The sequence below is a fragment of the Apium graveolens genome, chromosome 11 (assembly GCF_009905375.1).
Source record: "Apium graveolens cultivar Ventura chromosome 11, ASM990537v1, whole genome shotgun sequence".
Classification (NCBI taxonomy): Eukaryota; Viridiplantae; Streptophyta; class Magnoliopsida; order Apiales; family Apiaceae; genus Apium; species Apium graveolens.
Window position 1 is genome coordinate 111,362,516 of NC_133657.1, and position 14,738 is coordinate 111,377,253.

The 14,738-nt window shown below is 38.2% G+C and overlaps 1 non-coding gene across 1 annotated transcript; it reads right to left on the reverse strand.

Annotated features, from left to right (window-relative positions):
• Window positions 1-1,868: 1,868 nt before the first annotated feature.
• Window positions 1,869-1,975, reverse strand: LOC141699194 (small nucleolar RNA R71). Its single transcript, XR_012565675.1, has one exon. It is a non-coding gene; the product is annotated as a small nucleolar RNA R71 (small nucleolar RNA).
• Window positions 1,976-14,738: the final 12,763 nt, after the last annotated feature.

Below are 14,738 nucleotides of genomic sequence, written 5' to 3' on the forward strand. Positions count from 1 at the left end.
TTGTCCTTGTGGACCTCTTCAATATCTTCAACAGTCCATTCCGCCTTTGGCTTGGGAATAGACTGTCCAACAGCAACTGTTGCAGTAGCAGCTGTTGCCACCTTGTGTGGGATGTGAGGACCATTTTCAATGCAGTTGATGTAGCTTTCATCTTGAGAGAGAAGATGTAAATGCATCTTCACCTTCCAGTGATGATAGTTATCTCTTTCCAGGATTGGAATCTTTACACCAATATCCTTCTTACTCATGATGTTAGCAGAATAGATCTTTAAACTCTTTGTATGTTAAGAGCAGGCTCTGATACCAATTGTTATTCCCAGTGGAGTAACAATGAGATTTACAGAAGGGGGGTTGAATGTAAATCTCAAAACTTTTTCAAGTTTTGAGTAGTTTCTAAGGCTAAGTGTTTTAGTGAGCAAATGTGTGTGAATGGATTGAAGCTAATACAGACATATATATATATTCAAACACAAATGTAAAGAACATAAAGAACTTAAAAACTTTTCTGGTGGATTTGTTGTTCCACCAGAGATGTGTTATTTCAGAAAATCTGTGATTCAAAGAATTAAATCACAGCTGCTTCCTAGTACAAACTAGATGATTTTCTCTCTGGATTTTTCTAAACAGCTCTGGAAAATTCATATCTAATTACTAGCTCCTACTTGATTTATATATCACCAAGTTTACAAGTGAAGATCAAACTGTAAAATATAATTAAAAAGATTCTTCACATGTTTCTTCTTCATTTCTCTATCAAATGCAATTTAGGCTTGGCTGTAGATCTTTGAATACTTCCGTGTTTGCATCAGAATGGAAATGCTGCATTTTCTTGATTCCTCCTAGAGGCTTCCACATTCCAGTTTGTCTCTGTCAACCCATGTGCCTCTGTCAGCTTGTGAATTGTCACTATCAACTGCTAATGAGCTAAGCATTCGTTGAAGCTTTCATCCGTTGATGCCTTATCCGTTGAGGCTTTATCCGTTGAAGCTTTATCCGTTGATGCATTATCAGTTGAAGTCTTTATCCGTTAAAGCACTTATCCGTTGATGGATATTATCCGTTGAAGCATTAGAGACATCCGTTGAAGCTTTGTTTCTTATCCGTTGAAGGTCTTCAATATCAGTTGATACTTCTTCACTTATACAAAATTACAAGGCATGAAATATTTACAATTAGCCCTCCTATTTGCATATCCACTAGTAGTCAACATGACTGATACTTTCCTACAACATCTAAGAATTACAACTTGAATCCAGAGAATGAAATGTGCTAAATTACTAAACTTATTGCTAAGTAAAGCTACTCCTTCAACGGATAGCCAAGATGGTCTTATCCGTTGAGGCTATAAACACTAGATTTCTACTTAAGTATTTTGTTTAACTTATCATCAAACTAATACACATATTCCTAACAGTCGTACTGACTCGGATTCTTTTACTTTCATGGTTTATTTGTTTGTGTTTCAGGTACTCATTACAATGGAAGATCCAGCAGCACGAACGAAAGCCTTGATGGACTTTTCTCAACCCAAGATCAATGACATTCAATCTAGCATTGTCCGGCCAGCTATCATAGCTAATACCTTTCAGATCAAGCCTGGCATAATTCAATGGGTACAGACTTCAGTCTAGTTTGGGGGTTCTCCAACGGAAGATCCCAATACACACATTAGGGATTTTATTGAGATATGCGACACCTTCAAGTTTAACGGTGTTTCTGAAGATGCTGTGAAGCTGAGACTATTCCCATTCTCTTTTAGGGACAAGGCTAAGAGCTGGTTACACTCTCTACCAGCTGGTTCGATTACTACTTGGGAAGATCTTGCTCATAAGTTTCTTACTAAATTCTTCCCTATGGCGAAGACAGCTGCACTCAGGAATGCTATTACTCAATTTGCGCAATAAACGGGAGAATCGCTAAGTGAAGCTTGGGAGCGCTAGAAGGAGATGCTTAGGAAGTGTCCTCATCATGGAATTCCTGATTGGATGATCATCACTTGTTTTTACAATGGGTTGGGAGCACAGTCCAGACCCATGCTCGATGCAGCATCAGGCGGAGCATTATGGGCAAAGAGCTATGAGGAAGCTTATGATCTAATTGAACTGATGGCTGCTAATGAATATCAGTATCCAACCCAGAGATATCTACAGGGCAAGGTAGCAGGAGTTCTTGAAGTGGATACAGCTAAGACTATCACTACTCAACTAAAGGTGTTGTCTATGAAGATCGATTATCTGGCTAACTATGGTGTTAAGCAGATAATTAGTGTTTATGAGCTATGTGCAGGTCCGCATGCGACAGAGCAATGCGCTATATCTAGCGACTCAGCTCAGTTTGTGAGTAACTTTCAGAGATCGTAGCAACCAGTTCCAGACACTTATCATCCTGACAACTGGAATCATCCTAACTTCAGCTGGAACAATAATCAAAATGCGATGTAACAGCCATTCGAGCAGTTTGGAAATAAGCTGTTCAACCCTCCTGGTTTTCAGCAATAACTCCAACTTCAACAACAAACTCATGATGCAGGTCTGTCTTCGAATGAAAAATCTGAATTGGAGGAGTTGAGGCTTATGTGCAAAAACCAGGCTCTTATATGCCAAAGCCAGGCTGTTTCTATCAAGACTCTGGAGAACCAAATAGGGCAAATTACTAATGCCTTACTGAATCGACCACCAGGAACGCTTCCTAGTGATATAGAAGCCAATCCAGGAAAGAGGGAAGTTGAAGAACATGTGAACGCCATCACTTTAAGGTCTGGAAAGGTCGCAAGCCCCCAAATTCAGCAAGACGAAGAGCCTGAAAAATCTCAAGATTCAGAAAATGCAGTTGTGGCTGAAGAAGATGTGCAGAAGGAAGTAGAGGTGGAACCAAGGAAGACTACTGTGGAACACACTCCTCCTGAGGGTAATACAGGGGAGAAACAGATCTATCCTCCACCTCCTTTTCCAAAGAGGCTGCAGAAGAAAAATCCGGATAAGCAGTTTGAGAAGTTTTTGGAGGTGTTCAAGAAACTCCATATCAACATACCTTTCGCTGAAGCTCTTGAACAGATGCCTAGCTATGCGAGGTTTATGAAAGGTATTCTCTCTCGGAAAGTGAAGCTCGATGACTTAGAGACCGTTGCTCTCACGGAGGAATGCAGTGTTGTGCTGCAACAGAAGTTGCCTCCGAAGCTTAAAGATCCCGGAAGCTTCACTATTCCTTGCACCATCGGAAACTTGTCGTTCGACAAGTGTTTATGTGATTTAGGAGCCAGCATAAATCTGATACCATTATCTATCTTCAAGAAGCTTGGTCTGCCTGATCCGAAACCAACATACATGTCATTGCAACTAGCTGACCGTTCCATCGCTTATCCACGAGGTATAGTGGAGGATGTCTTGGTCAAGGTGGATAAACTCTTCTTCTCTGCTGACTTTGTAATTCTTGATTTCGAGGAAGATAAGAAGATTCCCATCATCTTGGGAAGACCATTCTTGGCTACAGGCCGAACTATGATCGATGTGCAAAAAGGAGAGCTTACGATGAAGGTTCACGATCAAAAGGTCACTTTTAATGTGTTCAAGGAAATAAAGTTACCCACAGCGAAAGAGGAGTGTTTTAAAGTAGAGCAACTGCAGGTTTTGAATGCACCTCCGTGGAAGAGGAAGTTGGATGTGCCATTCGATTCTCTTGGGTTAGCAGAGCTGAAAATTTCTCAGGAGCGTCTCGAGCCGTCTATTGAAGATGCTCCCACACTTGAGCTCAACCCACTACCAGATCACTTGAGTTATTCATTCTTAGGTGCACCCCCTTACAAGGGGTTGGGATATATCTTTGATGATGAAGAGGGTAGCCGAACGGATCCTGTAGTGCCTACAGAGGGTTCTTCTCATGAGCAGCAGGTAGTTGATAGGACTGGTGTTGGTGATGAGCAGTACATGCAAGTGACTAGGCGTATGGAGGCCATGCACGATATTCACCATCATTTTGCTGAAGATTTGACACACACTTTCAGTACTATTTTCCGAGACACTGGTGGCGAGGTTGATTGGCCACCTGATCCTCCACCCGACGAGGGTGAATCTCCTGCGAATTAGGTATGCCTGAAATCCTTATTATTACCTTCAATGAGGACATTGAAAATTTTAAGTTTGGGGGTGATAAAGTAAGGATTAGTAGTGTGTGTCCATATAGATTCATATAGATTCATATTGCATGTTTAGTTGTAGTTCATTCATATTTTGCATGATTGTTCATTTTGGACATATTTGTTTGTTTTTATGTGATTTCATATAGTTGCATTTGCATGCATATTTAGCATGATCCCTTAAGATGAACTATGATATTTGATAATTTGATGTTGATTTGAGTGTGGTGATGACGAATAGAGGGATGTTTAAGTCTTAATGAATTGATTTGCATGCTAGAAACAAATATTTTCACAAAGTCTTATAGCGTTGCTTTTGATCTAGATCATGATCATACTTGTTTGTTGTTGAGATTTAATCACTTGGTTATATTTAGAATTTGTGATATTCTCGTAATGACATAAAAACACTGATTTTTTTAATTGGAGAAAAACTTGGATTTTATTGCTAGTTGTTGTAAAGCTAGGCGTCAAATGACTAGTAGCCGGCTCATATTTTTATGAGTAGTCTATGGTTGAATGAGATGGAACGAAACGCACTCATGCAGAAATTGTTGAAAAAAAAGAAAAAAAAGAAAAAAGAGAAAAAAAAGAAAGAAAAAAAGTACGTGTTTATGCATAATTGATCAAGAGTGAGCTCTTTAATACTCGAGTTATTAAGTTCTAGGGGACTTTGTGCCTAGTGACCTAAGGCTTTTATAGTCTGGGATCCGCTAACCTAACGCTCGCTACATGGGTATTGTTGCATAAGTCTTTTGGGACCTCATTCATTGCACGGTCAAATAAGCATCTTTGCTATGTGTTCAATAATAGTGTGAATCCTTGTATAACTCTAGTAGAAAGGAGGTGTTGTGAGTCATAATGCGTTTATTGTCTATTCTGTTTATAAACTTTTGATTGTTTTGATGATAGATAAGTTATGGTTATTGATCTAGTATCGAGAGTATATCTATTAAGCATCCACACACGCACGTTTCTGGTTTGTGAGTTGGTTCGTGGGATTTATTTGAGCTCTTTTTAAAGTCATTGCATTCTTAGAGGCATTGGCTTATTCATTTGGTTATGGTTATTCAGAGGGGATCGATTGCATTATCATTTAGTTGCATTCACGTAGTTGCATTCATGCATTAGGTTTGTTCTGTAGTCTTGAGTCTGTTTATGCTTGAGGACAAGCATCGATTCAAGTTTGGGGGTGTGATAAGTGGATTTTATATCCACTTGGAATGCTTTATTACAAGCTTAAATTGGTGTTTTGGACTCAAGTTGTTGGTATTTTGATGTGTTTTTGTGTTATTGCATTTCAGGTATCAGTTAAATGAAGAAAAGAGCTTTTAAAGGAAATATGATAAAAAGTAATCAGAATTGGAAGCCAAGACCATTTCCAAGTTGTAGAGAATCTCAATAGCTTCGCGTGGGCAGTTGAATCGCCTAATTCTGACGAGTAGAACTCAAGTTATGGTCAAAACAAGATTCATCAGAATATTTTCCCAGTCAGTAGCTGAGTGCCCAGTCAGTAGCTGATTGCCCGCTCAGGGCGCGGCTGGTCGCTGATTCGCTGAAAAAGCCTTTTTTGAGTGGAATTTGACGATTTTAAGGGTCCAGGTCCACTAGGGGCGTATATATACTTAAAAAAAGGGTTTCCATCATCCGGGAAGATTGGGATACCAAGGAGAAGGCCTAGAAGCACAGAACAACTCCGAAAAAGAAGACCTTTGTGATTCTTTGAATTAGTTGTAACTTTGGATGCTCGTTTTCTTTCTTGTTGAACCTAGATCTCGTTTATTCGTACTTTAATTATTATTCAGTTTATTAAGACCTTGTTTATACCATGCTTTCATTGGAACCCATGGTGACGATAAGTTCGATTATGGGCTAATCGTTGTCATGGGGTTCTAGCGGATTTACTTATGAATTTCAATAATTAATTTGTTTCGATATCTTGGTTTGTGGTGATTGATTGATATCCTAGTATTGGTTGTGCTTATTCATCTTATGTGCGTAGCTAACATATAAGATAGCGTGTTAATCTCTATTGAAGCAACAGTGAATATAGAGGTTTAGAACTTGCCATGCTAGCATAGGTTCATGTATGTGTATGCATGATTCGTAGGTAACTCTAACCGTTTTACTTGCCCTATGTAATCATTATGGATAACTTATGCTTAAACCGTTATGTTGTCAAATTCTATAGACATATAGGGTCTCAATATAATTGGTGCCTATTCAGCTTCTATCTATTTGTGGATGTCTGGTAGAATGGTACTCGTGCAATGAAAGTTGGCGTTTATCAGTTTCGTGTTATCTGATTACTGTCATCACCATCACATGCTAAGGTTAAGAATGAAAAGGCTATTGAATGAAGTAGTAATGAAGTTAGAATCCCATGTTTGTCATATATAGTAATTCAACCTCAATTCTCTTAGTTAATGTTATTTAGTATAATCTCTTAGTTTAATAAAAACCCAATTTGTTATTTGTCTTAGCATTGAGCGATAACCATACATTGTTGCATAGGTGCATAAATTGAACTTAACCTAAACCAGTCTCTGTGGAAACGAATCTGATTTATATCTTATACTACTTGCGAACGCATATACTTGCGTGAATATTAGCGCGTGTTTTCGCCCTAACAAATTTATAGCTACAAACTTAACAGGTTTTAACTTTGGCTTTTGTTTAACAACTATAGGCTTAATTTCTACAGTTCCTTTATCATTCTTATCATCTCCATAACCTAAGCCCTCTTTCCAGTTTCCACTACTTAACAAATTCTGAGTTGTTTTGCCAGAGTTAGTCCAAGTCCTGATAATCTCTCTTTCCTTTTCTAACTCAGTTTTTAGAGATTCATTCATTTTAAGTACTTCATCCCTAACATAGAAAGCATCGTCTCTATCTTTGTGAGTTTGATGGAACATGACTAACTCTGTTTTTAAATAATCATTCCTCTTTTTACAGGCAAGATTTTCAGAAGTTAATCTTTCACATGTTAAAGTTTGATCTCTATAACTAATGAACATGGTTTTAAGATATCTTCTCAACTCATTAATATCATCAGTCTGAAAAGCATAAGTAGTTTGAGGTACCTTTAACTCAGCAACTTCAGAGCTGCTATCAGCATTTGCCATCAAGGCATAGTTCACCTAACTTTCAGAATCTGAAGTGTCTGTCCAGCTTTTCTTCTTTGTGACAAGAGCCTTACCTTTGTCACTCTTCACTTTCTTGCAATCAGGAGATATGTGGCCTTTCTCACCACAGTTGTAGCATTTGACATTTGTGTAATCTCCTCTGTCAGACTTTCCTCCTTTGCCTTCAGATTTTCTGAAACTCTTCTTCTCAGAACTTGCACCTTTCCTGGAAAACTTCTTTCCCTTCCTGAACTTTCTGTATGCAATCCTTGTGATTCCTTTCGCCATAAGAGCACACAGCTTCATCATCTCTTCATCAGCATCCATCTCAGGCAAGCTTTCAGTTTCTGAGTCATCATCACTATCAGAACTTGATGACTCAATATCAGACTTTTTGATGAGTGCTTTTCCTTTGCCTTTCCTTGAGGTAGCTGCTTTGGGGGATTCTTCCTCAGCCTTAAGACCAACTGTCCTTGACTTTCCTCCTTTCCTCTTACTTCTTTGTTCCATCTCAAGTTCATGAGTCTTGAGCATGCCATAAATTTCATCAAGAGTTGTTTCTTCAAGATTATAGTTGTCTCTTATAATTGTGGCCTTCAAATCCCATCTTTCAGGAAGAGCTAATAGGAATTTAAGATTTGAATCTTCAAGATCATACTCCTTATTAACTAGTGATAAATCATTCAAGAGTTTGACAAATCTGTCATATAAATCAGTCAATGACTCATTAGGCTTTGAGTCAAAGTGTTCATACTCTTGAGTGAGTATTGTCTTCCTGTTCTTTTTAATCGAATCAGTTCCCTGACATCTTGTCTCCAAGGCATCCCATATCTCCTTTGCAGTCTTGCAGTTAATTACCCTGTTTGATATTACATTATCAATGACACTATGCAGCAAGTGTCGTACCTTAACATCCTTAGCAATTAATGTGATATCTTCAGCAGTATAATCACTCTTCTCCTTTGGTACAGACTTTGCTGCTTCACCTGCAACTACAACAACGAGTTTTGTTGGCTTATGAGGTCCTTCATTGATTCTGTCAAGATATTCTGGATCTGTAGCTTCTAGAAACATAGTCATCCTCACCTTCCATATGGGATATTCAGATGGTTTCAGTATGGGAACTCTAATAGCCTCATATCGACTATGAATTTGAGTCTTTGGAGGTTCTTTAGTTTTGGTGGGCTTGGTTGGAGTTTCTGCTTCAGACATGATTATTTTTGGATCTTAAACTTTTTGTGTGTTAACAGATAGGCTCTGATACCACTTGTTAGGTCACACAAACTGTAGAAGGGGGTTGAATACAGCGTATAGCATAATCAAATCGAATTCAAAGAACACAAGTAACAAAAAACAAACTTTATTAAACTCTGTTACAATGTAGAACTGTCCTCTCTCAGTGATGAACAAAATATCATGAGAGCTGCTAGGGTTACAATGAATAATATTCTCGATAATGATAACACTTATAGTGTAAACCCTATGTCTGTGTTTATATACTACACAGTTACAAGATAATCGCTAACTGATATGGAATATAATTCTGCTTCCTAAAATATATTAATCAGATATCTTTTCTTCCAAGTATTCCATTCTTCACAAGATTCCTTCTTCATGCATATCTCTTCTTGCGTTTGTCTTGATCTTCTTTCCTTATAATCAGCCGCCTTCCTTATCTGAAAGTTTCCTTTAAGTCCTGATATTATCTCCTGATAAATATCTCCTGAACCTTAAGTACTGATAACTTAAGTTCTGTCTTCAGTATAAGTGCTGATATCCAGTTAAGTACTGATTTGTCCTGTTTAAGTAAGATCTGAAAACTAAACACAAATCATATTAGACATGACATTATCAAATATATCTAACATGTTACTCCTTTTCAAATCAATATTATTCTCCTAAATAACGATAAAATTTTCGAAAAAGATGAGTTTATAAGAGTATCTCCAATGAGGGTGCTAAACCAAGATTGTCAATATTGTCGATTCATAAAAAATATTACTATTGCCTCTTTTTTTAATTGTACTTTTGACACCATTCATATCAAAATCTACTCGGCTACTCCAACAATTAGCACTTAAAGTTATCAAACTATTTATTTATAAGTATATATATAATATTATTATGGATATACATAGACTATATTGTGAGATAAGGTGTGAATTTGGAAAATAACTAAATAATAATATTATTATGTTATTATGTTTCAGATTTTTTTTTAATCCTATTATCCTGAAAATATCATTTCAATATGCTTTTATTACTATATAATGTATGTGTGTGTGTATATATAAATGGTGATGATCCATTATAAACCAATTTAAAGTGGAAACTATAAACTAAGGCTAACTTTGAATTCCCTTGGGGATTGGGTCACTAATGTGATATAAATGATTAGTGATTAATGAATAAAGATTAAAGATCACGTATATGTACAAGGGCCGTGTATTCAGTTATTCAATAGCCGAACTGAACTATAATTTGGTTACCGAATAAGGGAACATATCTTATCGGAAAAAGGGAAAATATCATATCCGAATACACTCAATTTGACTTTGATTGTCCCCAATTTTATTTGAACAGTTATCCCTCATTTTAACCTAACCCCGACTTTAACAACTGATATTTAGCCTAATTTGTATGTTTAAATTTTTAGAATAATAGGATTAAAAAAATCATAATAATATTTAAGAGAAATTAATAATGGTACCATCCTATAATTGTCTTTTTCCAACTAATATCCAAAATATAACGTTTGACTAACAGAGGTTAACAGTAGAGGTACCGTATAGAATGACATAATAGTAGAATGGTACCATCTGAAAGTCAAAAATATTTTGTGTACAATTTGAAAAAGCCAATTCTACGAGGGTACCATCGAGAATTCCCTTATTTTTTTTTCATTTTTTTGGTTTTTCAACGTCAAATCCAAAAAAGACCATATTTATCGTTAGATCTTAAAGTATTTAGTCGAGAATCAATGAATCTAATATTTAAAATGTATACAACTGTTAGTAAAATTTTATTCGAATACTAAAATGTGTATTTTAGTGATTTTTTTATCGTAAATAACCTGTAGCCGCTACACTTTGGGTGCGTACCGGATAAACTAAGTATAAGTACAATTTTATACTGAATATAATTTCAATGTAAAATTTGTATTAATCATTTCTTTATAATTTGAAAATAATTTCAATTGAATATATTTGTTAAACTATCAGTGAATTAAAAATTATTTCGTAATTATTGAATAAACTATTAAAGTTAGCAAAACCTTAAACGTTGGAGCGAGTGTTTAAGCTTAAATATTATTTTTTGTTACGAAATTATGAATGCTGTGAATTAACATAATTAAAATATTAGTTAAAAAAAAACATAATTAAAATATTAAAAAATTACCATGCATACATTGCGGGGGTTATAAGCTGGTATAGATAAATATGTAAATGCTGCAGTGTCAACAGAATAGATTTAAGGCTGAGATTGACGGAAAAATAGTAGAGTATTGTGATGACTATCATACATATTGGAATATAAGTAATCATGAGACAATTCTCCAGCTAGCCCGTAAATTTTTTCAACATTGGGCTTATAAATATGACTGTACAACAGAGATCATTTCAGTTAAGACAGGAGGAGTTTTGAGGTTTGTTTTTAATACAATGAAGATATATTTTCTTTCATATGCTTGTTCATGTATACATTTATTCACTAATGAATCTTTTTAAGTTCCAGACAGGCAGCAGCAGACTGTAGGGTCAATATTGTGATTGAAAATCCTTTCGATGTTGATGTTAATGTGTGCGAATCACCAAGACAAGTGCCACTCACTGTCCCAGACACTTTTATCGGCACAAAGTTCTGTGTTAGTTTGGTGTTTCAGTGTCCTGAGCAGTCTGGCAAATAGTTATGGTTGGAATAAAAATGTTGTAATAGATAAAAGTAGATATATACATTTGTGTTGACGGAAAATCTGTAAAAATCCTCACATAGTTGAAGTGATAGCAAGAGTTCTTATGCCCCCAGCGATGAGTTGCAGATCAGCAGATGCAAGATGCTCTTTTAAAAGATTTGCTTCGGAAAGACTCTGAAAAAGACAACCTCTTTGATCTGTTGCAGATTATAAATAACGTCTTGGTCGATTAGGTCCTCTCTTTGTTTGGTTATGGTCTTATACTACCTTTCTAATCATAGCTTTTCTTGTACGCACTACTGTAACTTCAAGGTTGTCTCTTAATTCTGATCTCTCAGTAACTGCAATGCCCATCATGCCCCAAAGTTATTGAAACTTTATCAAAACGGTGATGCATGAACATTACAAAAATAAAAACAAAGAAGAATAAACCATTGGAAAATAATCTGCCTGCTGGAAGAGCTAAATTTTAGCAGGGTGATTAAACGTGGTTAAAAGAGCTCTGGTAGCTAATAGAAGCCAATGTAACAGTTTCTTCCTGAATAGGCAAGCCTTCATTTGTTCCACTGCCCGGTGAAGATTGTAGTTCCACTGTTTTTCCTAATGTCCAAGTAAAAATTTGTATGTATCAAGTTACAAAAGTATAATTCTAACTGTTACGCCCAGATTCCTTCGGGATTTTGAACAGACTTCGGCTGCCTTGAAGGTGGCTTCGGCTGGTACCTGAAAGTGAAGAGAATGCGAGGGTTAGTACCCCCGATTAACCTCCGGTGTGAGAATAAGAATCTGGTTATAAGGGTGTGGTAATAATACAAGAAAAACAGTGTATGCGAGAATGTGTATTTTTTGTCTTACTTCACAAGGGTTTTTATACCCAATTCTGCCATGAATGTTCTTCCGTTACCAGTCATTAAGGAGGGAGTGAAAAGGGGGCGTTATGTCCCTTGTTCTTTCCAACGGTCTGCGAGTAGTGGGTCTTAGCCTGGGCTTCCGTGGGCCTTCGTCTCGCGGGCCTAAAGGTCCTTCGGCCTAGTAGCTCAATCGCATATTGGGCCTTCGTTCGATGGGCCTTGGTGGGCCTATAACCAACATGTCCCTGTCCTTCGGCTGGGCCTTCGGGCCGGCCGACGGACACCGGTCTCGGTCCATATTGGGGTGAAGAAACCCTAGGGCGACCGCTTCAGTTCCGCCTCAATCTTCGGTCGTACACGTGGTAAGCTTGTGGGAACTTGCAGTGCATTAACGCGACTACTGTTGACACGTCTTTCCATGGCTCAATCTCAGCCGTTGAATCTCAACCATTATAATCTGGGTCATTTATTTTAAAAACCCCCAAACGTCGCTTTACGAATTCATTTTAGGCGCCTATATAAGCCTATTTGTGCATTTCCTTTCCTTTTATCACTTCCAGTTTCTCCACACACAGTGAAGAACCGCGGTGAATTTTTTTAATCACGGGCAACAACAACTCCGTCTTCCCAGATTATCCCATCTCAATCCAAGAACACCTTCAAATCAGTAAGTCCCTTTTCTTGCTTTGCAGTTGCCTTTTACATTTGCATGTAAGTTTTTGTGTTTTATGGCGTTTGCATGTGGGCTCAATGGCCTTTGTCTGGGCTCTGAGTTTAGGGGATTTATCTGGGTTTTACGCGTGTGTTATTGCGTTTTTTGGGGTTTTTAACTTTTTGGGCATTTCTGGGTAGGAAATAGAAGTTTTTCTGGGTTCCCCATGGGTTTAAAGATGGCATGCAAGGTGTTTTTTGGCCAAGAACTCTCTTCGGGGGGTCCTTGGCCTAAGAACATTCTTCGGGAGCCGACCCAAGGGTTGATGGGCAGTTCGGAGTTTAAAGATGGCAGGCGAAGGGTTTTCTAGGGGTGAGTACGTCGTTCGGGAGACCTGCCCTTTAGAATAGTCTTCGGGAGCCGACTCCGGATCTTTTTCCTGTTCGCTCAGTTCCGGGACATGTACTCGGCCTTCTAATATTTTTCATTTTTCCTTTGTCTTGTCCCGAGTACATGGACTAACGTCACTCTGTTTCCGAATACAGGGAGATGGACCGAGAGAACCGCCCCCCAGAGACTTGGGACCCAAGGTCGGGCACTTTGGTGGGAACGTCTTCTATTCGTCCCGAGAGAACGGGCCGGGACCTTTTCAGATCGGTGGCGAATTACCCGGCGGAAATAACCGGTCGGAATTGTCGAAGGAGAGGGTAGTTCAGATGTATTCTGATTTCTTTGTCCCTCGGAATTTCTTCTGGCTCTATGCCCCTAAGAAGAATGAACGAATCTACGACACGCCGGGAGTGCCGAAAGGGTACGGTGGCTGTGCCGTCGGGATCTCGGAGGCGGCCTTCAAGTGCGGTTTTAGAGTGCCGATTCTGAAGATGGTGAAGTATCTCTTCAGACAGATGGGCATCGCTCTGGGGCAAATAGATCCCAATGGATTCATCCATATCAATTGCTTCCAGAATAGGTGCCTTCATGCCGGAGTTCGTCCAACTCCGAGGCTATTCTGGTGGCATTACGACTTCCGGAAGAACCCGAAGAGCCCGGGCTTTTACACCATTGTTCGTTGAGCTAGCCGGGCAGATTGGACGGCCACCAATTCCAGCAATAAGCAGACCCATACTCACTGGTGCTTCGTGAGTGGTCGGAAATTGGCTCCCTTGTCTGTCTGGAGGGACGTGAACCCTTCGCTGCTCCTCGCTCCGAGTCTAACAGAGAGGGAGAAGGAGGACTACGCGACCGGGAGGGGGTCGTTCACTCCTATCTCCCTGGATGGGGTGTGCTGACGTCCGACCACACTGTCTAATCGGCGAGGCAGTCTACGAAGGAGGTTGCTTCAGACCTATGCCACGACCTCCAGCTCCCGGCCGATCTGCCGGCCTTTGCTTCGGCTTCTCCGACCGAGGCTTGCACTGAGCTTCTGTCCTTTTTGTCCCTGGTATGTTTTTAAGTTTTCTTCATTTTTTCTTTTGCTCGTCCTTTTTTCCTTCAACACCTTTTTCTAATGCTTTTACCTTGTTTTTTTTGCAGGCTGCTGCTTGGGCCGCAACCATGGAGGATAAAGTTAGGGACATGGAGACTCGGATGGCCGAGGTGAAGGAGCTGGAGAAGAGGGCCACAGTTATAACGACTTGTATACTTTTATATTATTTAAAAGTGTAATTAATAAATAAATAGTTAAATAAAATATGTGTATTGGTTCCAATCGCTATGTGTTGTTTTATTATGATCCATGTGTGAATTAAGGTGTACCGGGTTGCTTGTGTAGTTAACTATTGAGTTGTATCGAATTGTTTTCAGTTTTAATAATGAATTTAGTGCAAATTTATTTGCATAAATAATTAGAATGTCTCTAAAACTATTTTTGTGGTTTCATAATTCCAATAATTATTTTTAGGACTTTATAAAATTTAGAAATTAATATTTCATTAATTATTTATTTTTAAATGATTTTCTGAGTGTGTTTAATGGTAAAATCCATATTTAATTATGGAAATCTACAAAAATTATGAAACTTATATTTTTTTAAGTTCGTATTATTCTGAGAATTTTAAAATTTTTT